This window comes from Dendrobates tinctorius, unplaced genomic scaffold, assembly GCF_039654945.1.
Source record: "Dendrobates tinctorius isolate UK_male_01 unplaced genomic scaffold, ASM3965494v1 ptg000013l, whole genome shotgun sequence".
Taxonomy (NCBI): Eukaryota; Metazoa; Chordata; class Amphibia; order Anura; family Dendrobatidae; genus Dendrobates; species Dendrobates tinctorius.
The window spans coordinates 2,248,150-2,276,039 of NW_027361681.1; the positions used below are offsets into that span (position 1 = coordinate 2,248,150).

The 27,890-nt window shown below is 46.0% G+C and overlaps 1 protein-coding gene across 4 annotated transcripts in view; it reads left to right on the forward strand.

Moving 5' to 3' along the window:
- The window catches only part of LOC141068060 (multidrug and toxin extrusion protein 1-like), a 234,623-nt gene that overhangs the window by 115,582 nt on the left and 91,151 nt on the right, over window positions 1-27,890 (forward strand). Inside the window, exon 1 of one of the 4 annotated variants that reach the window (XM_073558273.1) lies at window positions 23,931-24,012. The exons of the other annotated variants lie outside the window; for them this stretch is intronic. The gene's annotated coding sequence lies outside the window, so the exon portion shown is untranslated. Of the gene's footprint in view, window positions 1-23,930; window positions 24,013-27,890 lie in introns of those variants that run through there. 4 annotated transcript variants of the gene reach the window in all.

Consider the following 27,890-nt stretch of genomic DNA (forward strand, 5'->3'; position numbering starts at 1 on the left):
CGCTGGCCATCCTGTAAAAAATAGAATCAAAATAAAAAATATAGTTATTCTCACCATCCGATGTCCCGCGCAGTCTTCCGGCCTCTCTCCACGCTCCGGTCCCAGTGATCCTTTGCATGAATGACCGCGAGATGTCACGGTCTCGCGGGATAACAAAGTCTCGCGGTCATTCGTGCAAAGGATCACTGGGACCGGAGCGTGGAGAGAGGCGGGATGGCTGAACGAGACGTCGGAAGGTGAGAATAACTATATTTTTTATTTTTTTATTATTTTTTACACCTGATCGCTGGTCTCCCGCTGTCACACACAGCGATGCGTGCTGGCCAGCGGGAGACCAGCGACCAAAGAAATGTCCAGAGATTTCTTGCAGCGATCAGCGATACCGGCAGGGGGGCCGGTCGCTGATCGCTGTCACACACAGCAATCTCGCTGGTGAGATCGCTGTTACGTCACAAAAGTTGTGACTCAGCAGCGATCTCGCTACCGAGATTGCTTAGTGAGACGGGGCCTTAAGTTATACCCCTCTTTATCAGGTTCAGCCTATTTCCTCACAAGAGCTGGAAGAACAGGCTGAGGAGCCTCGCCGACAAAGATTCTAACAAAGGAAAAATGACTGAGACATACAAGAAGACAGGGACCAGGTAAGTCTTCAATATAATGACCTTTTGTCTGTAGGTCAGCCTCAGGTATTCTATCGCTGAACATTTGCATTTCCAGTTTCCAACTTTTCTTCCCAGTTTAGTTTGCCATTATCTTCTCTCCTGAATTTAACTCCCAGGATCTTAACATGGATGGAGCCTTTTGCAAACTGCGGGAGATCAAAGCCGGGTCAGCATTTAATTTGCATAGAGCTTGACTCTTCTCTGATTTGACTAGAGACCCGAATGCTTCTGAGTAACCTCTGATGGCCGTACATAACAACTGAACCTCATGAGGATTAGATATCACCAATGTCACACCATCCATGTGGATAACAATAGACAGAGGCAAGCGGTGGGGGGACTGGCACCCTCTGAAAGTTACACTCCTGCAGTGACCTCAAAAACGGGTCTATAGCAAAAACGTACAGGAGCAGACAAAGCGGGCAGCCCTGTCTCACCACTGCCTCAACTCTAAAAGTTTAACTCGGTCAATCATTAATCAGAGGAACGCTCACCGCCTTCCTATACAAAGTCTGAAGCCAATCTAAACATTTTCCCGAAATACCATACTTTGACAAAGTGGCCCACAGTCCTGGTCTAGACTGATGAAATATGTCCCACACCACAGAGCTTTACATCCCTCAAACATCTCCTGTACCAAGATGACCACTCCAGAGATGTTCAGCCTTTTTACTGTGATGATTTGAGAGACTGCCAACAGTGTCGGGGACAGGCACATTAACATAGAAAACACGATCTGTGTCAGACTCTTGCTGTCAACATTCAAGTGGGCAACTGGCCTCCAGTTCTTGATGTCGCTTGGCTCTTTACCTTTAGATACCATAATTAACGAGGACATTCTCTTGGACGGAGGCATCAGGTGATTTTCTAGACAATTTTGTACACATCCATGAGAATTGGAGCCAGGATGTCTCTAAATTTTGTGTAGAATTCTACTGTTTTAACATCTGGACTTGGTGCCTTCTTAAGATGTAACTTATCAATGGCCTCCTTAACTTCCTCCGCCGTTAATTCTTCTGTCAAAGTAGAAAAGTCCAGATTATTAGTATCAGGCACAGGAGTTGCCTCTAAGAATTGAGTCATTTTATCTAAAACTTTCCTCTGAAACAAGTCAGCATAGTAAGATTTAATCACCCCCAGGATATCCTCCTGAGATTTCTGCAATACACCATGAGTCAGTGAGACTTGTGACAGATTTAATGGTCACTCACTCCCAATTCTCAAAGGGATCAGGTGCCCCTAAAGACCTGTAATTCTGTTCAAGAAACAGGGATGTATACCAGCTGTACTGATACTGCCTTATCTCAGATTTCAGCCATCAATCCTCTCTTTGACATCTCCACCAGAAGAATAGTGACTCATTCTTCACACAGCTTTAGGTAATGATTGTACTTATTCTTTCCTTTATTCACTGATAGTCTCTTAAAGAGGCATCTGATATCATCTTTGACATCCTCCCACCAGTCAGCCTTGTTATCATAGAAATACACTCTCCCCAGCTGACCCTGAAAAAGGGAGTAGACACATCTCTGAACATAAATGTTATCCAGGAGACTACAATTAAGTTTCCACAACCCTCTACCTGTGTCAGGGCGTCTACTGGTCCCCAGGCACAAACACAAAGCGAGGTGATGAGAGTAAAGGACAACTCTCTCACTCATGACACTGACAATCACAAAAGACAAATGAATCCTACTGCCTCTGTTCGAACAGGAATATGTGAATTTTGGTTTCCTCCTCCCTGTGTAAAAATAGCACTGAATACTGCCTGAATGATTTTATTTAGGACTTTGGCATCTCTGGTCACTGTCATGACTGAGGAGCTGTGTCAATGTACCTGATGTCAATGTATCATTGAAGTCCTCCACCATTTTTACTGGAACAGCGGCTTTATCTCATTAAACATCTTAATCCTGTCAGTAACTGTCTGTGGCCCATAGATGTTAATAAGTCGGAGCAGTCTACCATGGCCAGTGACTTCTAGGACCAGACATCTTCCCATAACCACCTCCATGATCCTATGTACCGTGACATCATTGGTGTTAAAAAGCAGAGCGACCCGATATAAGGCTCCACAACCAGTGACCAGAAAGATGGACCGGACCGCCATTCCCACTCCGCCTCTCATATAAGATTCGCTAGTTGTGTCTTCTAAGGGAAGATGACATCCGCATCTATACAGTATATCTAAGATAGTCATATACCGCATGTCTTGTTCTCCTCACCTTAATGCTGTTTGCATTACTAGATGTCATTTTTAATGAAAACCCCACCATTATGTGCAGTATAAGAGGAGCACACAAGTAAAGGCCTTCATCATAAGTCAGAGTTGATTTGTTTACCACCGGTCTCCACGTCAGATTCTGAGTGTCAACAGGTAAGGGTTACTGCTTTACAGATGGATGGTCCTCTACGTTAGTGTCACACTCTGCTTCTATTCTTTTCATTTCTTGTTCAAAAATCTCCTTCTGACTCAGAACGTTAAACCTATTTGACATGACCATTGCACCTGCAGCACTCAGGACTTTTTTTCTGTTACCTTGTCCAGTGTCATATTCCACCTCAGGTTTACGAAAGTTTATGCTCTGTTTCATCCTTTTGGCCTGTATGGCCTTACTTTCATCATATATAGATGGTGATACTGAAGTATTGGTTACCTGTGACTCCTGGTTCTGAGAGACAACCTCCATTCTTCCTGGTGTATTCTCTAAATGCTGCTGCTCAGTATTACCCCTGACATTAAAGCCGCTTCCTCCTGAGCCTCTGCCCCAGTCACCAACTTCTCATTAGGAAAGTCCTTACAGATGTGCTACGTGTCTGGACAGTCTCTGTGAGGGTGGCCTATCTTCACAGAGAGGTTTCACCAGATCTTCTGGTAGTCTGCAGCTACATGGCCGACTTACCTGCACAGGCTGCACTTCACTATAGTACAAACACTTGCCAAGTGACCTGGTTTCCCACATTTAAAACAATGGGCTGATTGAGATACAAATGAACTTCCTTCTCACTCCCAGTAAAGAAGGAATTGGGTAAGTGGACAGTCATATTCTTGCACTGGCGCAACTTTACCAGGACCCTTACACCCTCCTGTCCAGATACCATCATCATCTAGTGAGGTCACAATATCTCCAGAGCCACACCACAATGTCCTGCTGAGGAATAGCCTCATTCCAGAAGATGATGTTGAAGGTCATGGTCAATGGGTATCCATTTGTAACCCAGTCCTGCTCTGCCCTTATTCACATTGATGTCACTTTGACACATGGTAAAGTTTTAATAAGCTTTTAATACTAGAAGTTATGACCATCCCAATTGTGGTACACCTTGACGTTGGCCTGGATGGTTTAATGTTTTTGGGTTTTTTTTTAAATAAAAACGGTGTTTACTAAGTACCCTACATATATTATAAGCACCATTGCTTCTACTCATTTACTTACAGCAAGGTATATGTTTGTTTGTTTCTGTCTTGGGTTTTATAGTATACAACCCCTGGCAAAAATTATGTAATCACCGGCCTTGGAGGATGTTCATTCAGTTGTTTAATTTTGTAGATAAAAAGCAGATCACAGACATGGCAGAAAACTAAAGTCATTTCAAATGCCAACTTTCTGGCTTTACGAAACAATAAAAGAAATCAAGAACAAAAAATGTGGTAGTCAGTAAAGGTTACTTTATTAAACCAAGCATAGGGGAAAAATTATGGAATCACTCAATTCTGAGGAAAAAAAATATGGAATCACCCTGTAAATAATAATACCCTTCCCATAATTTTTGCCAGGGGTTGGTATGAACATGAATTTCTATGTCCCTGCATTCTAGATGGATAATAAAAGATTTTTTTTCTTCTCATAAAATTACTGAAAAATAATGAAAAACACTTACAATATTGTAATTTTAATGCACTTTTTTTAAATAATAAACATCAAAGATCATATTTGTTGTTCCTCTAATCGCAGCGATCTGTACAAAACAGTGATCAGATTACTTACGAGGATTGGTAAATGGCGTAAAAAATGATGTAATTGATATTTTTCTCTAATAAACCCATAAAAAGTAATAAAAATGTAAAGTTGAGGCCGTATTCATACATACCGTAAATGTTGCATTTTTGTACAGGGTGGGCCATTTATATGGTCACACCTAAATAAAATGGGAATGGTGGGTGATATCAACTTCCTGTTTGTGGCACATTAGTATATGGGAGGGGGAAAAGTTTTCAAGATGGGTGATGACCATAGCGGCCATTTTGAAGTCAGCCATTTTGGATCCAACTTTATTTTTTTCATGGGAAAATGGTCATGTGACACATCAAACTTATTGAGAATTTCACAAGAAAAACAATGGTGTGCTTGGGTTTAACGTAACTTTATTCTTTCATGAGTTATTTACAAGTTTCTCTTTGTTTACAGCCATTGACATGTCACAGAGGATAACACGTGAGGAGCGGATAGAAATTGTGTTGATGTCTGGTGAACGCAGATTTCAATGAAAGACACCCTACGCAAGAAAACTGTCACCATTCCCATTTTATTTAGTTGTATCCATATAAATGGCCCACCCAAAAAAGTTTGCCTCATCACTGAACATAATGTTCTGTGTAAACTGAGGGTCCTGTTCCAATTTTTATTTTGCCCATTCTGCAAATTCAGAGCGTCGATCTGGGTCACCAACCATTCCCTTTTTATTTAGGTGTATCCATATACAGTAAATGGCCCACCATGTACATTTTCTGCAAGTGTCCGCACCATACAATGCCATAACAATGTTCTCTGATTATTTTGTGTATACTGTGCTTATTTTATGTGTTTTCCCCCATATTTTATCACTTTTTGGTGCAGATCTGAATCTGCGTTTTAAATGCTTTTTTAATAGTACCGAAAAACGTTAATTCTGCGCTTAAAAGTGCAACAGCATTTTTTTATTAACTTTATTAACAACAACGGTTGTGACAAATAGTACCAGATAACATAAATCATAGGAACATAATAAGGGGAATGCAGCAAAAGTATCTCAATCAAGAAGCATCAAAATAAATAAAAGGGCAGAAAACCATATAACAACCAAAACAAAAGTGGGAAAAATAACAAATACTCAAACTAGGAATATTAAGGTAGCGGACGAAAAAATGGGTATTTTACAGTATATACAAAGGAAATAAAATACATAAGGCTCACACACATATGAACTCCCTAAATATAGCAGCTATAATTGAGTTGGTCATTGAGCCCTCCTGGGGTCATGGTATTCAGACAAAAAATCCATTTAGTCTCCTTTTGTCGAATGGTACGATCCCAATTACCACCTCTTGGTGGTTTTTTTACCCTTTCAATCCCCAGAAATTGGATGGAATTAATATTCCCTCCTTGACACTGATTCATGTGGCGTGAAATGGGGGTATCTCTCTTATGAGTGATGTCTCCAATATGTTCCCCCACCCTTCGTTTAAACTCCCTTATAGTTTTGCCTACATATTCCTTACCACACAGGCAAGTGGCCTTGTAAATCACTCCCTTACTGCTACCCATTTTTTCGTCCGCTACCTTAATATTCCTAGTTTGAGTATTTGTTATTTTTCCCACTTTTGTTTTGGTTATTATATGGTTTTCTGCCCTTTTATTTATTTTGATGCTTCTTGATTGAGACACTTTTGCTGCGTTCCCCTTATTATGTTCCCATGATTTCTGTTATCTGGTACTATTTGTCACAACCGCTGTTGTGGGGGGAGGCCTTTTAGAGCTGCACGGCCTGTCTGTCCGCTTGTGAACATCGGCGCACGGACTGATTAATGCGCGCATGACCGGAAGTATGGGGGCCATATTGCCTTCTGGCGGTATTGGTAATCGGAAGCGTTGCGACTTCTGCCGCACGGCTTATTTCCGCCCTTTTAGTTGTGCACTGACAGAATATGAGTGCGCATGACCGGAAGTATGGCGGCCATTTTACTTTTGGGCAGTGTGATTAACCGGAAATAAGGCGGCTCCTGCCGCGGGACGCGCTCACCTATGTACACTCTTGCCTGGAACTGAATGAGGTAAATGAGGTGGGCGTTATTATCAATGCACTTATCATGTGCCTGCGTTCCATTAGGGCTAATGGCAGACGGCGTGCGTCCCAAGAAACCTCAGGTGGGTGTATTCATTTTGATTGGCAGTTTTTTTAAGTGCCCTCTTAATCAGTCTGCCTCACTCCATTGTCATCTTAGGAGGCAGCCTGTATACTCTGTTATGATGCCCAATATGTGCTAGTAGGTCCCCTGAAGAGTCAACAAGTGACAAAACGTGTCGGGATGCACAGGGATTTTGTAGGGCCTTTATTGTGAGGGTCAGATGTGGACTGCCCTTGTCAGGGCGGGAGTCATGAGTGTTAGAATTGTTATCTCCTTTAGGGCTTGAATAGGGCGAATGCTTTTTTTTCCTGACCTGACATGACTCAGATGGGACATCTGACCTTGGACGTCCTCCATTTGCATGTGGTGAGACCTTTCCTTTTCACATAATGTTTATGGATTTGTTATTTTGATGTCTTCTCTATATGCATGAATAGGCATATTCCTTGATAACCTGTACAGGGTAGAGGTTTTTCTTATATATTCCTCTGATAAGGAAACTGTTCATTGTTTGTACCTGGTCTTTACTTGAATGGTTTAGACCAAGTATTCTTTAGTCCAATCTTTTCAAATTTTTGGACTTGGAATAGCCACATGTATGTATTGGGGGTGATCTGTTGCAGAGATTTATACAGACACTTTCCATTATGGTCTGTGGTATTTGATTCAGTGTGTTTTTATCTGCACTTTAATCTTTGGTAGCTTTTATTATATCCATTAAAGGTTATGTTTTATGATTTTTCTCTATTGCTGATTTGCTACTCTGTATCGTGAGAATTTGTGGGTACATAATCCACTTATTGCTGTATCTCTATGCTTTTTTTCTATAAAGACTTCTATGTGGAGTCTAAGAAAATGCATTTAAAAATGTGCAGATACAGGTGCTTCCACAAAATTAGAATATCATCAAAAAGTTAATTTATTTCAGTTCTTCAATAAAAAAAAGTGAAACTCATTTATTATACAGAGTCATTACACACAGAGTGATCTATTTCAAGTGTTTCTTTGAGAGCAGCCTTCAGCTCTTCTGCATTGTTGGGTCTGGTGTCTCTCATCTTCCTCTTGACAATACTACATAGATTCTCTATGGGGTTAAGGTCAGGCGAGTTTGCTGGTCAATCAAGCACAGTGATACTGTTGTTTGTAAACCAGATATTGGTACTTTTGGCAGTGTGGAGAGGTGTCAAGTCCTGCTGGAGAATGACATTTCCATCTCCATAAAGCTTGTCGGCAGAGGGAAGCATGAAGTGCTCTAAAATTTCCTGGTAGACAGATGCGCTGACTTTGGTCTTGATAAAACACAGTGGACCTACACCAGCAGATGACATGGCTCCCCAAACCATCACTGATTGTGGAAACTTCACACTAGACCTCAAGCAGCTTGGATTGTGGCCTCTCCACTCTTCCTCCAGACTCTGGGACCTTGATTTCCAAATGAAATGCAAAATTTACTTTCATCTGAAAACAACACCTTGGACCACTGAGCAACAGTCCAGTTCTTTTTCTCCTTGGCCCAGGTAAGACGCTTCTGGCATTGTCTATTGGTCATGAGTGGCTTGACACAAGGAATGCTACACTTATAGCCAATGTCCCGGATACGTCTGTGTGTGTGTGTGGTGGCTCTTGAAGCAATGACTCCAGCAGCAGTCCACTCCTTGTGACTCTCCTCCAAATTGTTTGAATAATTCTTTATTTAAACATTTTAGTAAACAAAATTACACAACTATGACCAGTCATGAGATGCAATGGAATAATGCTAACATGTGCTGTCACAAGAGGCACCCTAAGGTGCTTAAAACATTTTGAGACAAGGGTACTGACAAAATTGGAAAGCAGACAGCTATAACTACTAAATGGAAAAAAAGAAAAAACAGAATACCTAGAATATTCACGATATATCAGGCTGTATCAGAACAGAAAAGTAGTATCATGTGAGATCAGTGTAACACTTCAATAGTGCATATAATAACAGCAGAGAGAAGAGAACATAGAATCTGACATTAAAAGACGGGTTAAAAACTTCCTTAATTCATTAGGCCAGATTTCCATCTCTCACAGACTTTAAGTAATTGAGGGTGTGTGAAGGAGTCTCAGCTAGTGAGTTCCTCAAGACGTACCACATGGTCAAAATTTTATGTGATTTTTATTGCAATAAGGAACATCTGTAGAAACCGTGAGAGTTAGATAAGATAGAATCACGTTCATCTTCAGATAGCAAAATATTTAATTATTTTTCTCAGAAATATATAAAGGTTGGTTTATAGGGGATTGAGGTGAGATCACATGGTTCTAGAGCTTTGAGATTGCTCTAGGGATGGGATATGAAAGCTTGCTTAGCATATCAAGCCAGGTCCACTTTCTAGTGGTAGAGAATTTTTATTTAAAGGGAATCTGTCACCCCATTTTATCCCTATAAACTGGGGCCACCACCATCAGGGGCTTATTTACAGCATTCTGTAATGTTGTAGATAAGCCCCCGATAAAGCCTGAAAAAGAAGAAAAACACGTTAGATTATAATCACCGGGGGACGGATGCGGTGGGTGTCGTGGTCCGGTCCGGCACCTCCCATCTTCATACGATGATGTCCTCCTCCTTGCTTCTCCCTCGGCTCCTGCACAGGCGTACTATATCTGCCCTGTTGAGGGCAGAGTAAAGTACTGCAGTGCGCAGGCGCCGGGAAAGGTCAGAGAGGTCAGCAGAGAGTACTGCAGTGCGCAGGCGCCAGACCTCTCTGACCTTTCCCGGCACCTGCGCACTGCAGTACTCTACTCTGTCCTCAACAGGGCAGATATAGTACGCCTGCGCAGGAGCTGAGGGAGAAGCAAGGAGGAGGACATCATCGTATGAAGATGGGAGGCGCCGAACGGGACGACGACACCCATCGGACCAGACCGAACGCCAGGGTGAGTATAATCTAACTCTTTTTTCTTCTCTTTCAGGTTATATCGGGGGTTTATCTACAGCATTACAGAATGCTATAGATAAGCCCCTGATGGCTGTGGCCGCAGCTCATAGGCCGAAAATGGGATGACATATCCCTTTTAAACATTGAACAGACATGAGTTATATGATTTTGCTATAAAAAATTAGAAAGACGTACAGAAGATCCAATCGGCCATGAGCCTAGCATGTGGATTATATTCGCCAAGAACTGAGTGATAGTATAATACAGTAACTCTGACTATAGATTATAAGGGTCTGAATATTCAGGATCCAAAAGGAAAGGGATAGCGGATATAGGAGATTGGGATAAGGGTGCAAGTTTAGGGGACAGTTATTTTTCTAAGGCTCGCTTAATGGCAAAGTTGTGGAGGTAATGACATTGGCCCAATGTATCAGGAGGTATTGTCACTCTACTCCAGATGTATTTATGAGGATTTTTACCTAAGGCCGGGGTCACACTAACCGACGCAAAATACGGTCCGTAGTTTACAGGCGTAATACGGATTAATGACCCCTAAATAGTGCTCCGTATGTCATCCGTAAGCAAGGTGTGGTTGCGTATTTTGTGCATGTCAGCATCCGTATGTAATCCGTATGGCATCCGTATGCAATCCGTATGGCAAGATTTTCTCGCCGCCTTGCAAAATGGACATATAATGGAGCCCTATGACAGGGTTTCTAACAGAAACAAAATAATAGATATAGACACATAGAATGCATATATATATACTATATATATATATATATATATATATATATATATATACACACACACACAAGTCATTGAGATAAACATATATATATATATATATTGTGGGGATGTGACTCACTCAGGTGCAGCGGGAGACAATCAGGAGACAGGTTCTTCCAAAGTTCATAAGGTTTATATCTGTCATAAACCATAAAACAGCGTGTCACCAAAAATAGCCTCTAGTTTAGGCAAACAAAACATAACCGTTCGTGGTTGCAGACTCAGACCGCGAGTCTCAGCACATGCTGGGAGGTGTAGTCCTCCCCACATACAGCTCCCTGGTTCAGGAGCAGGCCACATTATATGGCTGTAGCCACACCCACGAACCCAGCAGCTGACTGGTCACCTGACTGTGACCTCACCACAGGTCCTTCAAACAACAACAATAATAATATCTGGTAGGCTTTACATTATAGAGACAAGCCATTTATGAGGCACATATCGCCCATCGATTACACGACCCTTAGCCCTGCCACATACCTCCCCCCTCTGCCTAAAGCCGTAGGGCTTGGCACTTTCACCTACCAGGCAAGGGATTCTGGAGAGGGCATCGGCATTCCCATGTAGCTTCCCGGCCCTATGCTCTACATGGAAGCTGAAGTCTTATAGGGCTAAGAACCAGCGGGTGACCCTAGCATTCTTGCCCTTTGATTCCCTCATCCACCTGAGTGGGGAATGGTCGGATATTAACCTAAACTTCCGTCCCACCAGGTAGTACCGTAATGTGTCCACTGCCCATTTTATGGCCAAACACTCCTTCTCTACAACTGAGTAATTTCTCTCACAAGAAGTCAACTTCCTACTCAAGTAGAGAACAGGATGCTCCTCCCCACGTATCTCTTGGGAGAGGACTTCTCCTACCCCGACATCTGAGGCATCTGTCTGGAGGACAAATTCACGTTTAAAGTCTGGGGCCACCAAAACGGGTTGCTTACAAAGAGCTCCCTTCATTTCTTGGAAGGCTGACTCTGCTTCTTCGGACCAGCTGACCATCACTGACTTCGTCCCCTTAAGCAGATCAGTTAGAGGTGCAGCCAATGTGGCGAAGTTTGGGATGAACCTCCTGTAATATCCCACAATCCCCAGGAAAGCTTTAACTTGCTTCTTTGACAGAGGTCTCGGCCATGTCTGAATTGCTTCCACTTTATTGATTTGGGGTTTGATCTCGCCACGCCCCACTACATATCCGAGGTACTTGGCTTCTTCTCTCCCCAAGGCACACTTCTTCGGGTTTATTGTAAACCCCGCCTCTCTTAGAGCATCAAACACTGCTTGGACCTTCTCCAGGTGAGTCTCCCAGTCCGGGGTAAAGATGACGATATCATCTAGATATGCGGCAGCATATAGCTTATGAGGCGCAAGGATTCTATCCATCGCCCTCTGGAAGGTTGCTGGAGCTCCCTGTAGGCCAAACGGCATCCGGACATACTGGAAGCACCCGTCTGGTGTGGAGAATGCCGTCTTCTCCTTGGCTTCCTGTGCCATGGGAATCTGCCAATATCCCTTTGTCAGATCCAAAGTGGTTATGTATCTGGCCGGTCCAAGTCTCTCGATGAGCTCATCAACGCGTGGCATGGGATAAGCGTCGAACTTGGAGACCTCATTCAGTTTTCGGTAATCGTTGCAGAACCTCCATTCACCATCAGGTTTTGGGACCAGGACAATCGGGCTCGACCAGCCGCTCTTGGATTCCTCAAGGACCCCGAGCTTCAACATACGCTGCACCTCCTTGGAGATTACCTCTCGCCGGGCCTCAGGAATACGATAGGGTTTCACGTTCACCCGCACATGTGGCTCGGTCAGAATTTCGTGCTCCACCACCTTCGTGCACCCCGGCAACTCTGCGAACAGGTCGCGGTTTTTCTGGAGTACCTCCCGGCACTGCTGTTTCTGGGCCTTCGACAGAGTCTTTGCTATGGTAACGGCTCCAACCTCCCCTTCTAGGTTGCCCAGCAAGCACGGAGTTACCGCTGGCTCTCTATCTTGCCATGGCTTGATAAGGTTAACATGGTAAACCTGGTATGGCTTCCGTCTTCCGGGTTGGTGGATCTTGTAGTTTACGTCTCCCAGCTTCTCCACCACCTCATATGGCCCTTGCCACTTGGCCAAGAACTTACTTTCCACCGTCGGGATTAGCACGAGAACTCGGTCTCCCGGATTGAACTGCCTCACTCTGGCTGACCGGTTGTAGACCCTGGCCTGAGCCTCTTGTGCCTGGCGGAGATGTTCTTTAACAATGGGCATCACCTTCGCAACCCTCTGCTGCATCAGTGCCACATGCTCAATGACGCTTCTGTGGGGCGTGACTTCGGCCTCCCAGTTTTCCTTGGCTATATCTAGGAGACCTCGCGGATGCCGGCCGTACAGAAGCTCGAAGGGGGAGAACCCCGTGGAGGCCTGGGGAACTTCACGGATAGAAAACAGTAAATACGGTGAGAGACAATCCCAGTCTCTACCATCTTCCTCTATGACTTTTCTCAGCATGCTCTTCAGTGTCTTGTTAAACCTCTCAACAAGGCCATCTGACTGCGGATGGTACACTGAAGTCCTTAACTGGGAAATTTGCAAGACTCTGCACAATTCTCTCATCACCTTGCTCATAAAAGGTGTCCCCTGGTCGGTCAGGATCTCCTTCGGCAAACCCGTCCGGGAAAACACATGGACCAGCTCGCGGGCTATACTCTTCGCGGAGGAGTTTCTCAGGGGAATGGCCTCAGGATAGCGTGTGGCTTAGTCCAGGATGACTAATATATACTGATGGCCCTGAGCTGATTTAACTAAGGGACCGACCAAGTCCATGGCAATTCTCTCAAATGGCACCTCAATAATGGGCAGTGGCACAAGAGGGTTCCAAAAATGAGATGTGGGGGCAGTTAACTGACATGTCGGGCAGGACCTGCAATAGTTTACTATTTCCCGGTGACACCCAGGCCAATAGAACCTCTGTACAATCCGTTCCTGGGTTTTTTCCACCCCCAGGTGTCCCCCCAAGATGTGTGAATGGGCCATGTCCAACACTTTTCGTCTATAGGGGGCTGGTACTATTAACTGCTCTGCCACCTCCTCCCTTATTTTCGTGACCTGGTACAACAATTCCCCACTCAACATAAAATGGGGAAACCTTGTGTCTGCTCCCGGCTCTTGTGCAATCCCATTAATGACGGTGACATTGTTAAAGGCTTCCCTTAGTGTGGGGTCCCTATGTTGGGCAGTCCCAAAATTCTCCCCGGCCACCCCTAACTCCGGGATGTCAGGTACAGGGGACCCTTCCTCTTCATCCCCAACAAGGACACATAAAGGAAACTCGTCTGCGTCTGGTGGTGGCGATACCTCAGTGGGGTGGATTGGTTCCTTGCTCTGGCTAGCATACTCAGAACCCACCCCCCACAGATCCCAAAACAGACAGAAATCCCGGCCAATAATTATAGGATGCAACAGGTCTCGAACAACGCCAACTTCATGCGACTCGGTGCCATGCGCAGTTTCAATATTCACCCTAGCCATAGGGTAGTCCTTGGCATCGCCATGTATGCACCGAACACCAATCTTTTTACCCGGGAATATGTTTAGAGGAAAACTGGCCCTCACAAGGGTCACCAAGCTCCCGGAGTCCAGAAGCGCCATTACTGCTCGACCGTTCACCTTCACGGGACACGCTTGTGGCCCCTTGTTAGGTAGCGAGTTCACACTGCAGGCTGGATATGCGTAGTATGAACTACGGCGTCCCATGCTGCAGTCCATCTGCTCGGTGGTCTGGGAACAACGGGCCGCTATATGTCCTGGCTCATGACGCTTCCAGCAAATAACACCCGAGGGGACCTTGGGCACCGCCTCCCCCGCCCCTTTTGACCTTGGACGCACCACCCCTTTTTGTGACTCCGCCCCCTGCTGGGACCCCCAATACAGAATGGGCTGCTTCCCCAAGGAGTCTTCCATCCCCTGGTATCTCTCGACCAGCCCAACCAGTTCATCAGCATTTTGGGGATCACTCTGGGCAACCCAAGTCTGTAGAGGTCTCGGCAGAGAATGCACAAACCGATCCATCACAACTCGCTCTACCATCTGTGCCTGGGAAGCCGACTCTGGCTGCAGCCATTTCTGGACCAGGTGCAACAGGTCAAACATTTGGGAGCGCGGGGGTTTGTCCCGGTGATAGGCCCAACGATGCACTCTCTGTGCCCTGGTAGTCATAGTTACCCCCAAGCGGGCGAGAATTTCCGCTTTTAATTTGGGACACCCTCTGGCATCTTGTACCGTCAGGTCAAAGTACGCCTTCTGGGGCTCCCCCGTTAGGTATGGGGCCAGTACCTCCGCCCACCGCTCTGGCTGAAGTTTTCCCCTCTCAGCCACCCTTTCAAACACCGTCAGGAAGGCCTCAACATCATCCTCAGGGGTCATTTTCTGTAATGCGCGTCTTACCGCCTTCTCAACGTCGGTGGCATCAGCCCGACCTGGGGTTGGGGCGCTCGTCCTGCCCTCCTGGATGGCGGTTGCCAGAAGCTGCATCTGCTGCCGTTGTTCCTGCTGGCTCTGCTGGAACTGCTGCCGCTGCTCCTGCTGGCCTTGCTGGATCTGCTGTAACACCAGCTTGTTGGTTTCCTGCTGCAGTGCCTGGGACTGGACCAGGTGTTTCAGCAGGTCCTCCATGATTCCCGGCAGTGCTTGTTGCCCCGCTGCAAACTTCACCCAGGACATGCAGCAACTGTCTCAAGTCTCTGCTGGGACCGCTGCCCGCACGTGTACCACCAATTGTGGGGATGTGACTCACTCAGGTGCAGCGGGAGACAATCAGGAGACAGGTTCTTCCAAAGTTCATAAGGTTTATTTCTGTCATAAACCATAAAACAGCGTGTCACCAAAAATAGCCTCTAGTTTAGGCAAACAAAACATAACCGTTCGTGGTTGCAGACTCAGGCCGCGAGTCTCAGCACATGCTGGGAGGTGTAGTCCTCCCCACATACAGCTCCCTGGTTCAGGAGCAGGCCACATTATAAGGCTGTAGCCACACCCACGAACCCAGCAGCTGACTGGTCACCTGACTGTGACCTCACCACAGGTCCTTCAAACAACAACAATAATAATATCTGGTAGGCTTTACATTATAGAGACAAGCCATTTATGAGGCACATATCGCCCATCGATTACACGACCCTTAGCCCTGCCACTATATATATATATATATATATATATATATATATATATATATATATATTTCACAGAGTTCTTCATAGCAGAATAGCCGCTAATTAAATTGCCGGCTTCTATCAAATAATTCCCCAACCCGACATGAAATGACACATGGTTTCCATTCAGTAAAGCATTTCATTTCATGTTTTTTTATATGTCCTTGACTAATAATTAGATGCGGGTTTGTGTGCAAAATTTGGGAGTTGTAGTTGGTATTTTAAGGGGTTAATTCGTTGTTAAAAAATGCGTGGGCTTCCCATTGCCCTGTAGCGGTGGCAAATGGGTTAATCTAACAAAGGGTTAATGTCACCTTACAATCGAATGGTGACATTAACCCTTTGTTAGATTAACCCACTCGCCACCAATATAGGGCAATGGGAAGACCACGCATTTTTTAACAAAGAATTAACCCCTTAAAATATCAACTACAACTCCCAAATTTTGCACACAATCCCTCATCTAATTACCCCATCTGCCACCCTCTACAGGGCAATGGGAAGAGAGAGGGTAAGTGCCGGAATAGGTGCATCTTACAGATGCGCCTTTTCTGGGGTGCCTGGGGGCAGATTTTTTTAGCCAGGGGGCCCAAAAACAATGGTCCCTCTATAGACTATTAATTTCTGCCCTCAGTCACTGGCTTGCCGTCTCTGGCGGAGAAAATTCCACTGGAGCCCACGCAAGTTTTACTGTGAATTAATCCTTTAACCCCTTTCCTACAATGGACGTAATATTCTGTCCATGTGACCTGGGACATAAGTCCCATGGACGGAATATTACGTCACAGCGATCAGCGGCGCCCACGTGGTGAGCATCGCTGATCGCGGCCGGGTGTCAGCTGATTTTCACAGCTGACACCCGACACAATGTGTCACGTTAACCCCTTGCACACTGCGATCAAACACGATTGCGGTGTCTCGGGGGTTAAAGGGAAGCATCGGCTGCTGCGGGGGGCTCCATCCCTGCAGGTCCCCGAATCCAAGATGGCGACGGGGACCTTTGGGGGCCTGCAGGGAGCTGACTTCCTCAGTGCCTGCAAAGCGCAGGCATGAGGAAGGCTGCGTCTATGCCTGTGACAGATCGCTGATCTGTCACAGTGATCTGTGATGTGACAGATCAGCGTTCTGTCACAGGACAGTGATGTTTCCCCTGGGACTATGTAATAAAGTTAAAAAAAGTGTAAAAATAATTTTTAAAAAATCGCTAATTAAATTAAAAAAAATATATATTCCCTAATAAAGTCATTCTTTGGAAATAAAAAAAAAAACAATAAAAGTACACATATTTGGTATCGCCGCGTCCGTAATGACCCGCCTTATAAAACTGTCCCATTAGTTAAACCCTTTAGCAAACCCCTGTAAAAAAAAAAACGAAGCAAAAAATAATGATTTATTATCATACTGCCTAACAAAAAGTGCAACAACGCACGATCAAAAAGACGCATATAAATATCCATGGTACCGCTGAAAACGTCATCTTGTCCCGCAAAAAACGAGCTGCGACACAGCATCATCAGCGAAAAAATAAAAAAGTTATAGCTCGCAGAATAAAGCGATGCAAAAATAATTATTTTTTATATAAAATTGTTTTCCCCTTAGTTAGGGAAAAATAATAAAATTAAAAAAATGTATTTATTTCCATTTTCCCATTAGGGTTAGGGCTAGTGCTAGGGTTAGGGTTAGGGCTAGTGTTAGGGCTAGGGTTAGGGATAGGGTTAGGGATAGGGCTAGGGTTAGGGCTGAGATTAGGGTTAGGGGTGTGTTGGGATTAGGGTTGGAGTTAGAATTGGGGGGGTTTCCACTGTTTGGGCACATCAGGTGCTCTCCACACGCAACATGGCATCTGATCTCAATTCCAGCCAATTCTGCGTTGAAAAAGTCAAATGGTGCTCCTTCCCTTCCAAGCTCTGCCATTTGCCCAAACAATGTTTTACGCCCACATATGGGGTATCAGCCTACTCAGGACAAATTGCAAAACAACTTTTGGGGTCCAATTTCTCCTGTTGCCCTTAGGAAAATAAAAAATTGGGGACAAAAATATCATTTTTGTGGAAAAAAAATATGATTTTTTTATTTTCACGCCCGGGCATTATAAACTTCTGTGAAGCCCTTGGGGGTTCAAAGTTCTCACCACACATCTAGATAAGTTCCTTAGGGGGTCTAGTTTCCAAAATGGTGTCATTTGTGGGGGGTTTCCACTGTTTTGGTACATCAGGGGCTTTCCAAACGCGACATGGTGTCCGATCTGAATTCCAGCCAAAAATGTCAAATGGCGCTGCTTCCCTTCAGAGCTCTGCCATGCGCCCAAATAGTCATTTACACCTACATATAGGGTATCAGCGTACTCAGGACAAATTGCACAATAACTTTTAGTGTCCTGTTACCCTTGGAAAAATAAGAATTGAGGGTGAAAAGATCATTTTTGTGGAAAAAATATGATTTTTTAATTGTACGGCTGTACGTTATAAACTTCTGTGAAGCCCTTGGGGGTTCAAAGTTCTCACCACACATCTAGATAAGTTCCTTGGGGGGTCTAGTTTCCAAAATGGGGTCACTTGTGGATGGCTTCCACTGTTTAGGTACATCAGGCTTTCCAAACGTGACATGGCGTCCATTTTGAATTCCAACCAATTTAGCATTGAAAAAGTCAAACGGCGCTCCTTCCCTTCTGAGCTCTGCCATGCACCGAAACAGTGGTTCCCCCCCACATATCAGGTATCAGCGTACTCAGGACAAATTGCACAATAACTTTTGCAGTCCAATTTCTCCTGTTACCCTTGGTAAAATAAAAAAAATTGAACCTGAAGTATTTTTTTGTGAAAAAAAGTTAAATGTTCATTTTTTTTAAATATTCAAAAAATTCCTGTGAAGCACCTGAAGGGTTAATAAACTTCTTGAATGTGGTTTTGCGCACCTTAAGGGGTGCAGTTTTTAGAATGGTGTCGCATTAGGGTATATTTTCTATCATATAGACCCCTCAAAGTGGCTTCAAATGTGATGTGGTCCCTAAAAATAAAATGGTGTTGTAAAAATGAGAAATCGCTGGTCAACTTTTAACCCTTAACAAAACAAAATTTGGTTCCAAAATTGTGCTGATGTAAAGTAAACGTGGGAAATGTTACTTATTAAGTTTTTTGTGCGCCGTATCTCTGTGATTTAAGAGCATAAAAATTCAAAGTTGGAAAATTGCGAAATTTTCAAAATTTTCGCCAAATTTCTGTTTTTTTTCATAAATAAACACAATTTATTTGAATGAAATTTTATCACTAACATGAAGTACAATATGTCACGAGAAAACAATGTCAGAATCACCGAGATCCATGGAAGCGTTTCATAGTTATTACCTCATAAAGGGACAGTGGTCAGAATTGTAAAAATTGGCCCTAGGAGTTAACGTACAAAACACCCTTGGTAGTGAAGGGGTTAATTTAACACCTACAGCTCCAAAATTTTACACACACACACACACACTACTAACATTATTAGTGAGGGACATATATAAACTTAATGGATATGCAATGTTTTTCTGTATGTAAACCATGTCTCATATTCTGTCGAATTCTGTAATGATTTTATAGATGCCGACAATTGAATTTTTACCTATCCTGCTATCTACAGTATATCTCTATGAAATATAAATATTTAAATATATGTGTGTGTGTGTGTGTCAGTGACTATATATATATATATATATATATACAGTGTATATATATGTATATACTGTATATATATATACATATGTATACTGCTCAAAAAACTAAAGGGAACACTAAAATGCCACATCCTACATATCTCTGAATGAAATATTCCAGTTGCAAATTTTTATTCATTGCATAGTGGAATGTGTTCAGAACTATAAAACATAACAATTATCAATGTAAATCAAAATGAATATCCCATAGAGGTCTGGATTTGGAATGAGAATCAAAATCAAAGTGGAAAATCAAATTACTGGATGATCCAACTTCAGTGGAAATGCCTCATGACAAGGAAAAGATGTTCAGTATTGTGTGTGGCCTCTACGTGCCTGTATGACCTCCCTACTGTACAATGCCTGGGCATGCTCCTGATGAGGCGGTGGAACCCAAGGCCAACGGCACCAGCATATGGTCTCACAAGGGGTCTGAGGATATCATCTCAGTACCTAATGGCAGTCAGGCTACCTCTGGCGAGCACATGGAGGGCCGTGCGGCCCTCCAAAGAAATGCCACCCCACACCATTACTGACCCACTGCCAAACCAGTCATGCTGAAGCATGTTGTGCAGGCAGCAGATCGCTCTCCACGGCATCTCCAGACTCTGTCACGTCTTTCACATGTGCTCAGTGTGAACCTGCTTTCATCTGTGAAGAGCACAGGGCGCCAGTGGTGAATTTGCCAATCCTGGTGTTCTGTAGCAAATGCCAAGCATCCTGCACGGTGTTGGGCTGTGAGCACAACCGCCATCTGTGGACGTCGGGCCCTCAGACCATCCTCATGGAGTCGGTTTCTAACCGTTTGTCCAGACCCATGCACATTTGTGGCCTGTTGGAGGTCATTTTGCAGGGCTCTGGCAGTGCTCCTCCTCACACGAAGGCTGAGGTAGCGGTCCTGCTGCTGGGTTTTTGCCCTCCTATGGCCCCCTCCACATCTCCTGGTGTACTGGCCTGTCTCCTGGTAGCGCCTCCAGACACTACGCTCACAGACACAGCAAATCTTGCCACAGCTCGCATTGATGTGCAATCCTGGATGAGCTGCACTACCCGAGCCACTTGTTTGGGTTGTAGAGTCCGTCTTATGCTACCACGAGTGTGAAAGCACAACCAACATTCAAAAGTGACCAAAACATCAGCCAGAAAGCATTGGTACTGAGATGTGGTCTGTGGTCCCCACTTGCAGAACCACTCCTTTTATTGAGGGTGTCGTGATAATTGCCAATAATTTCCATCTATTTTCTATTCCATTTGCACAACAGCATGTGAAATTGATTGTCAATCAGTGCTGCTTCCTATGTGGACAGTTTGATTTCACAGAAGTTTGATTTACTTGGGAGTTGTATTCTGTTGTTTAAGTGTTCCCTTTATTTTTTTGAGCAGTATATATACCTATACTATTTGTATACATGTATTCTATCTATTCTATTTTAACCTGTCAGTGTGATTTTACAGTATAGCCCACTCAATTAGTAACGCTACCTAAGGCAAAGTTCAATGTAAGTACAATTGAAAACTAAATTATTAATCTTAGAATATTTTACAAATCATTTCTATAGCGAGAAGGGGTTTGGCCCTGTTTGCTACACTGTGATCTGCACAAGATAGGAATACTAGACGACTTTCTACGACTCTTTGAACCTACCATGGGTACAGCAGGTTCACTGCTGACTGTGGGCAAGTTTTCTGATTCTTCCTCATGCAAAGCATTAGTGGTTGGAATTAGCGATTCGTCGCTTCCAGAACAATTTGGTGCTCTGGTGAAGACCTTTGTGGGAACACCATCACTGGAACTACCACTGCATTGTTAATCTGTCACCTACTTTTGGCATGCGATGAAAACGAGGTCGGTCCGGTCCGATGGGCGGTGTTCCCGATGTGTACCGCCTCCCCATCCTTGGCTGCCGTCTGCAGTTTTTTGAGGAATAGGAGTAGGTCTCAGCCATTTGTTGTGTGTGCGCTAAGCATTCTTAGCTAGTGCTTGTGCAGTATGCTTTGCCCAACTGCAGGCAAAGCCGAAAAGCCTGTGTGACGAGTGTCAGCTTACACTGAGTCGTTCTTCTTAGAAAGAGTGGACCCACTGGGCCGTGGCACCCACCCACCTAGGGCGAGCTGACCTAGTGAGAACCACCCCCTATACAGGGAGCGTCAGGGGCAAGACCAAGGGGGTGAGCCACTACGGCTGCTGGACCAGACGGCCGGCTCAGGGAGACAAGACAAGACGAGTCATTAATTCAAAGGAACTTTATTAAGGAAGACTTCAGGTACAAAACGTGAACACACAGAACATAAAGCAGGGTGCGTGCAAGAGCACGCCGAGGTCCAAGACTTGTGGAACTCTTCAGGGTGCAACAGCAAACGTGAACACACAGTTCATGAAACAGGGTGCGTGTGCAATGGCACGCCGAGGTCCAGACATGGAACGTGCAGATGGTACACGGACATCGGACTCCGGTCAACGGTCCACGATCAACCAAGGCATCAGGGTCTGTAGCTCAGAGGGAGATCGGCAGGATCCGGACATCCAGTAGTTAGCCAGGGTTCCATGTAAGGAAACACGACAGGGTTAATAACATGGTGCGTGTCAACGGACATGCCAGGATCAGGTTCACAGGACAGAGACCTGCGCATGCCGAGGGGCATGCCAGGAACGGGTCAGGTTCACAGGACGGTGGCCTGCGCATGCCAAGGGGCATGCCAGGGATGGATCAGGTTCAATGGCATCGGAATCCAGGGTGCTGGCATCGACCGACAGGGTCCAGGAATCAGGCTACTGACATCAGCTCCGGACATCAGGCCGCAGTCATCTAGGTCCGGACCTCTGGCAGCGGTCGGCAGGTTATGGAATCCGGCAGGCAAACTAGGGTACAGAAAGGAGCAAAAGGAGACAAAGGCTTTGTGCAAGAGTAGCACGAAAAGGCACAGTGCGAGAACCAGCGTGAGTGCAAGGGAGCACAGAGACCACGGCTGGGAGCACCGGCAGGTGGTACTGACGATGGCAGTTGCAAGCAGGCTCGACTAGAGGCGGCACCGCACAGCCAGACCACTATAGCACTGGACGGGGCACGGCTGGGGCACAGAGGCGAGCATGGCTAGAGGCGGCACGGCTGAGGCACACCAGGTAGGCACGTGCACAGAGGCACGGAGCCACAAGGCAGGGCTAGGCAAAGACACAGGACAGAGACGCGTACAGCCAGTACGGCAAAGCCTAGTGTGAAAAGTGCAAGGGCGCACAAAACATCAGGGACAATACAAAGAACTAGGCAGAGACCTGCGCATGTAACGAGCATGCCAGGGACAGGGACAGTCTAGCAGCGGAGCGTAGGCCGAAGCCCAGAGCCGGGCCAAGGAAGGACCTTGGGACTAGACAGGGTACACAGGTGAGGCAGAGTCCTGCGCGTGCAGAGAGGCACGCCAGGGACAGGCGAGGCAGAGTCCTGCGCGTGCAGAGAGGCACGCCAGGGACAGGCGAGGCAGAGTCCTGCGCGTGCAGAGAGGCACGCCAGGGACAGGCGAGGCAGAGTCCTGCGCGTGCAGAGAGGCACGCCAGGGACAGGCGAGGCAGAGTCCTGCGCGTGCAGAGAGGCACGCCAGGGACAGGCGAGGCAGAGTCCTGCGCGTGCAGAGAGGCACGCCAGGGACAGGCGAGGCAGAGTCCTGCGCGTGCAGAGAGGCACGCCAGGGACAGGCGAGGCAGAGTCCTGCGCGTGCAGAGAGGCACGCCAGGGACAGGCGAGGCAGAGTCCTGCGCGTGCAGAGAGGCACGCCAGGGACAGGCGAGGCAGAGTCCTGCGCGTGCAGAGAGGCACGCCAGGGACAGGCGAGGCAGAGTCCTGCGCGTGCAGAGAGGCACGCCAGGGACAGGCGAGGCAGAGTCCTGTGCGTGCAGAGAGGCACGCCAGGGACAGACGAGGCAGAGTCCTGCGCGTGCAGAGAGGCACGTCAGGGACAAGCGAGGCAGAGTCCTGCGCGTGCAGAGAGGCACGTCAGGGACAAGCGAGGCAGAGTCCTGCGCGTGCAGAGACACGCCAGGGACAGGTTCAGAGTGGAGGCCTGCACGTGTAAGGACACGCCAGGAACAGAGACAGAGGCAGGGTACCTGAAGCCACAAAGCAGAGCGAGACATGACACGAGGACAGAAACAAGGAACAGAAACAGTGCAAACAAGGACTACAAGACAAAGCAGAGCAGGGACAAAACATGGCACGAGAGACAACACAAGACAAGAGACGGAATACAAGCACGGAGCGTGTGCAGAGACGCACGACAGAGCAGAGTTCAAGGGCACAGAATAGAGGGAGCGCCCCACAGACCAAGCAGCCATGCAGGGACACCACACACAATACTCAGGCCCAGAGCATAGGAAGGGGCGGCCTGATATAGGGCATAGCACCTCCTCTTCCAGGTCAGGACCAGGGGAGCACTTCCGGGTTCAGATCCACAGGATAACAGAGCGTAGTCACATGATCAGAGTTCCAGGCATGACGAGACGACTGCAGATCCAGTGCTGAAACCTAGACAGGTCACATGATCAGAGTTCTAGACATGACGAGATGATTGCCGAACCAGACAGTGCAGGATCCAGGCAGGGACACATGATCAGGGACTCTAGACATGACAAGAAGATCACAGAAGACAGAGCAGAAACGCAGGCATCCTGCAGCTCAGACACGAGGTGAGTGCGCACACTGCTCTAGGGAACATGCAGCATAGCAGACAAGATATGCACATGCACATCGCTCCAGGAGTTCTTGAGACAAAACAGACATGGCAGACATGGCGGACATGTCAGCCTGACTGCGCATGCTCCGGTTAACAAAGCCCCGGAACACAGCAAAATACTTCCGGGGCTTAGTTAACCGGCGCATGCGCATGCAGCTTGTGGCCAAGAACTAGGGAATTCACCTAGAACAGTGTGAAACTTGGTATCAGTCTTTTCCATCAGCTGAGGATCTTCCTTAGTCTCAACTCTTTCACGCAATTGTGCTGGACATACTTTCAGATTGTCTCTGGATACAGTAGTACACGTTTTTCCACCGTCTTTGGAGATGGTACACACTTTGCTTTTGTCAGAGCTAGATAGTTGAATAGTGTAAGGCTGAGCCTCCCATTGGTCATCTAACTTGTGGTTTCTTCTCTTTTTCTTCAACACTTGTTCACCTGTTGGTAAGGGGGTTGCCACAGCATGTCTATTAAAGTTCCTTTCCTGTTTTTGCCTAGCTTGAGCAAGACTTTTTTCTACACATTGCTGAACTTTTTGATACTGTAGTTGTCTTTCTGTATTCCAATCAGTATCCAATTGGCTGAATATGTTTTCAGGAGTTAGGACTCCCATTTCCAGGTCGATGGGGAGTTTACCTGGCCGTGCACGCATCAAGTAAGCTGGAGCATATCCTGTTGCACTGGTTAGGATATGATTATACATTTCGATCAAATCAGGCAATTTCTCAGGCCATTGGTTCCTTTCTTCTAGTGGTAGGACCTGCAATAAATTGATCACCAGATGATTCCGTTTTTCACAAAGACCATTGTCTTGTGGGTGGTATGGTGTACTTCTGATCTTTTTACATCCATAGAGGGAGCAAAATTCTTGAAAGACTTCTGCTTCGAAGGCTGGACCTCTGTGTGTCAGCACTTGATCTGGGTAGCCATGGGGTCTGCAGAAATATTCTTGGAATGCCTTTGCAGCTGTTCTTGCTGTTTGGTCTTTCACCGGAACGACCACTAGGAAACAGGAATAGTGATCCACTATTGTTAAGGCATAGGCATACCCTGATCGGCTTGGGATTAGTTGCACGTGGTCTAGGGCCACCAGTTCCAAAGGTTGTTTAGTGATGATGGGCTGCAAGGGGGCACTTTGATTGGCAGAATTCTTTCTTCTGAGATTACATGGGCCGCATTCCCTACTCCACTGTTCAATAGACCGTCTCATACCTGTCCAGAAGAAGCTGTCGCGGATGACTACTTCCAGCTTTTTCCAACCAAAGTGTCCAGCTTGATTGTGGTAAGCTTCCAAGACCATGGGCACGTCTTTTCTGGGGACCACAATCTGCCATACCAGTTCATGCGTACATGGGTTAATAGCTCTTTGGATCAACTTGCCTTCAAAAAGGAACAACTTCTTTCTCTCTTTCCACAACTGTTGGACATCCGCAGGTGCATCAGGAGCTGGAGACAAATCTGCTTCTCCAAGGAGTTCTTTGACTATACATATAGCCGGGTCACTGCTCTGCGTCTCTGCCCAACCATGGTGAGGTAGTGGATTAAGGGAAACTCCATGAACGGCAAGACTTCTCCCTGTCACGTGGTTTGAGTCTTGGGAGGCACCGTAGCGGTGGAATACCGGCATCTCTATTTCTTCCAGGTCTTCTAGATCTTCTGCTGGATCAGAAGCATTTGGCATACGGGACAAGGCATCGGCATTGGCGTTTTTAGTGCCAACTTGGTATTTAATGACAAACTCATAATTGGACAACTGAGCCATCCATCTTTGTTCCAAGGTGCCAAGCCTGGCGGTCTCCAGATGGGTTAATGGATTGTTGTCCATATAGATGGTAAATTTGGATGAAGCCAAATAGTGCTTGAACCTCTCGGTCACTGCCCAAACGATAGCCAAGAATTCTAGCTTGAAGGAGGTATAGTTGGTAGGGTTCCTCTCAGTAGGACGAAGCTTCCAACTGGCATAAGTAATGACTTTCTCCTTACCCGACTGCACTTGAGATAGGACAGCTCCTAACCCAACATTTCTGGCATCGATGTGCAGGATAAATGGCTGATCATAGTCTGGATACGCTAAGATCTCTTCTCCTGTAAGTGCTTGCTTAAGGCTGTTGAATGACTCATCCAACCTAGCATTCCACTCAATCAGGGGACTCTTGCCTCTAGCCTTTTTGGGTTGGCCAACTAGGAGATCTTGACGAGGGGCTGCCAATTTAGTAAAGTCTTTGATAAAGCATCTGTAGTATCCCACTAGGCCTAGGAATTGTCTGACCTCTTGGATGTTGGTGGGTACCTGCCAGCCTCTGTTGACAGTCACCTTGTCTGGGTCGGGTGCTACTCTGTTGTGAGCTCATTTTCTCGTTCACCTTTGATGTCCGATGAACTCCCTCTGCTGGTGAAAGGAGGTGGTGAAACTGATTTGGATGGGAGAAACCTGTCACCTGAACAGGTGGATTGCGATTGGACATCTGGAATCTCTGAGTGGATATAAGGCAGCAGACGCCCTGTAGGGTTGCTGGTGATTTCTCTGCTCTTAGCTCTGGCCTGTCTTCTAAAGCTAAGTTTTGCTCTGTTATTGTTCCATGAGATTTTGTCTGATTTGCTTAGTTTTGTGCTCTGCTGAATTTCCATTTTTGTCCCTGATCGGTTAAATCTCTTTTGCTCTGTCTTCAGAATATATCGGAGTGCTGATATAGGGATTTTGAAGTCTAGTGACTTCAGGGCCGTTTTTCCTGTCAGACGTGTTGGGACATTTTTGGTAGGGTTTTTGCGGATTGCAGCCAGCATCTTTTCTGTCCTTTCCTATCTAGTTAGTTGGGCCCCATCGTTTGCTCTGCCTGTCTTTCTGTCTGTGTTTGTGTTTTCATCTGTTTTCACCGACAATACATGTTGGGGGCTGTTTATTGCTTTGGGGTCTGCTCTGGGGCAGTTTAGATTTCCCCTTTCTTTCTTTAGGCTTATTTAGTTCTCCAGCTGTGAAGAGGAGTCTAGGACCACCGTAGGAACGCTCCACGGCTACTGTTAGTTGTTGTGAATAGAAGAGGGGGAGACAGGGCGCTTCCAATGCGTAGGTCTGTATGGAAAGTAGATGAGTGCACAGCAAGTGTTAGGCTCACCTGATAGGGTTGTGACAGTCACAACACCTATAATCACATAAAACAGCTGTAGCAGTCTGCACGAGGTCCAAGGACTTGGTACAAAGAGAAGGCTGGTAGTGCAATAAGAGACTGCGCTGCTGTGGTAGAATTCAAGATATCTTTATTGCCAACGCGTTTCCTGAGCCAGTCCCTAGACTAGATTGCCCTAGACCCCTCGATCACAGCCGGAGAATTACATAGGCCTAAAGAAAGAAAGGGGAAATCTAAACTGCCCCAGAGCAGACCCCAAAGCAATAGGCAGCCCCCAACATATAATGACGGTGAAGCAAGATGAAAATACTAACACAGACAGAAAGATAGACTGAGCAAAGACGGGGCCCAAAACTACCTAGATAGGAAAGGACAGGAAGGCTGCTGTCTGCAATCTGCCAAAACCCTATCAAAGACATAAGCCAACAAACTGATATGAAAAAGGCCCTGAAGCAGCTAGGCTTCAAAAACTAAATCAGCACTCAGGTATTTTCAGAAGACAGAGCTAAATGAATTCAGCACACCCCAGCAGGGAATGGCAGAAATCCAGAAAAACAAAGCAAAACAAAGTCAAAGCACCAAAGCAAAAGGCCGAGCAGCAAACTTAGCTTTAGAGGAGCAGGAATTCAGACTGGTCTCCAAGGATCCCACAGAGAAATCACCCGCAGGGCAGAAGGGCGTCGGCAGCCTTATATCCAGTCAGTAA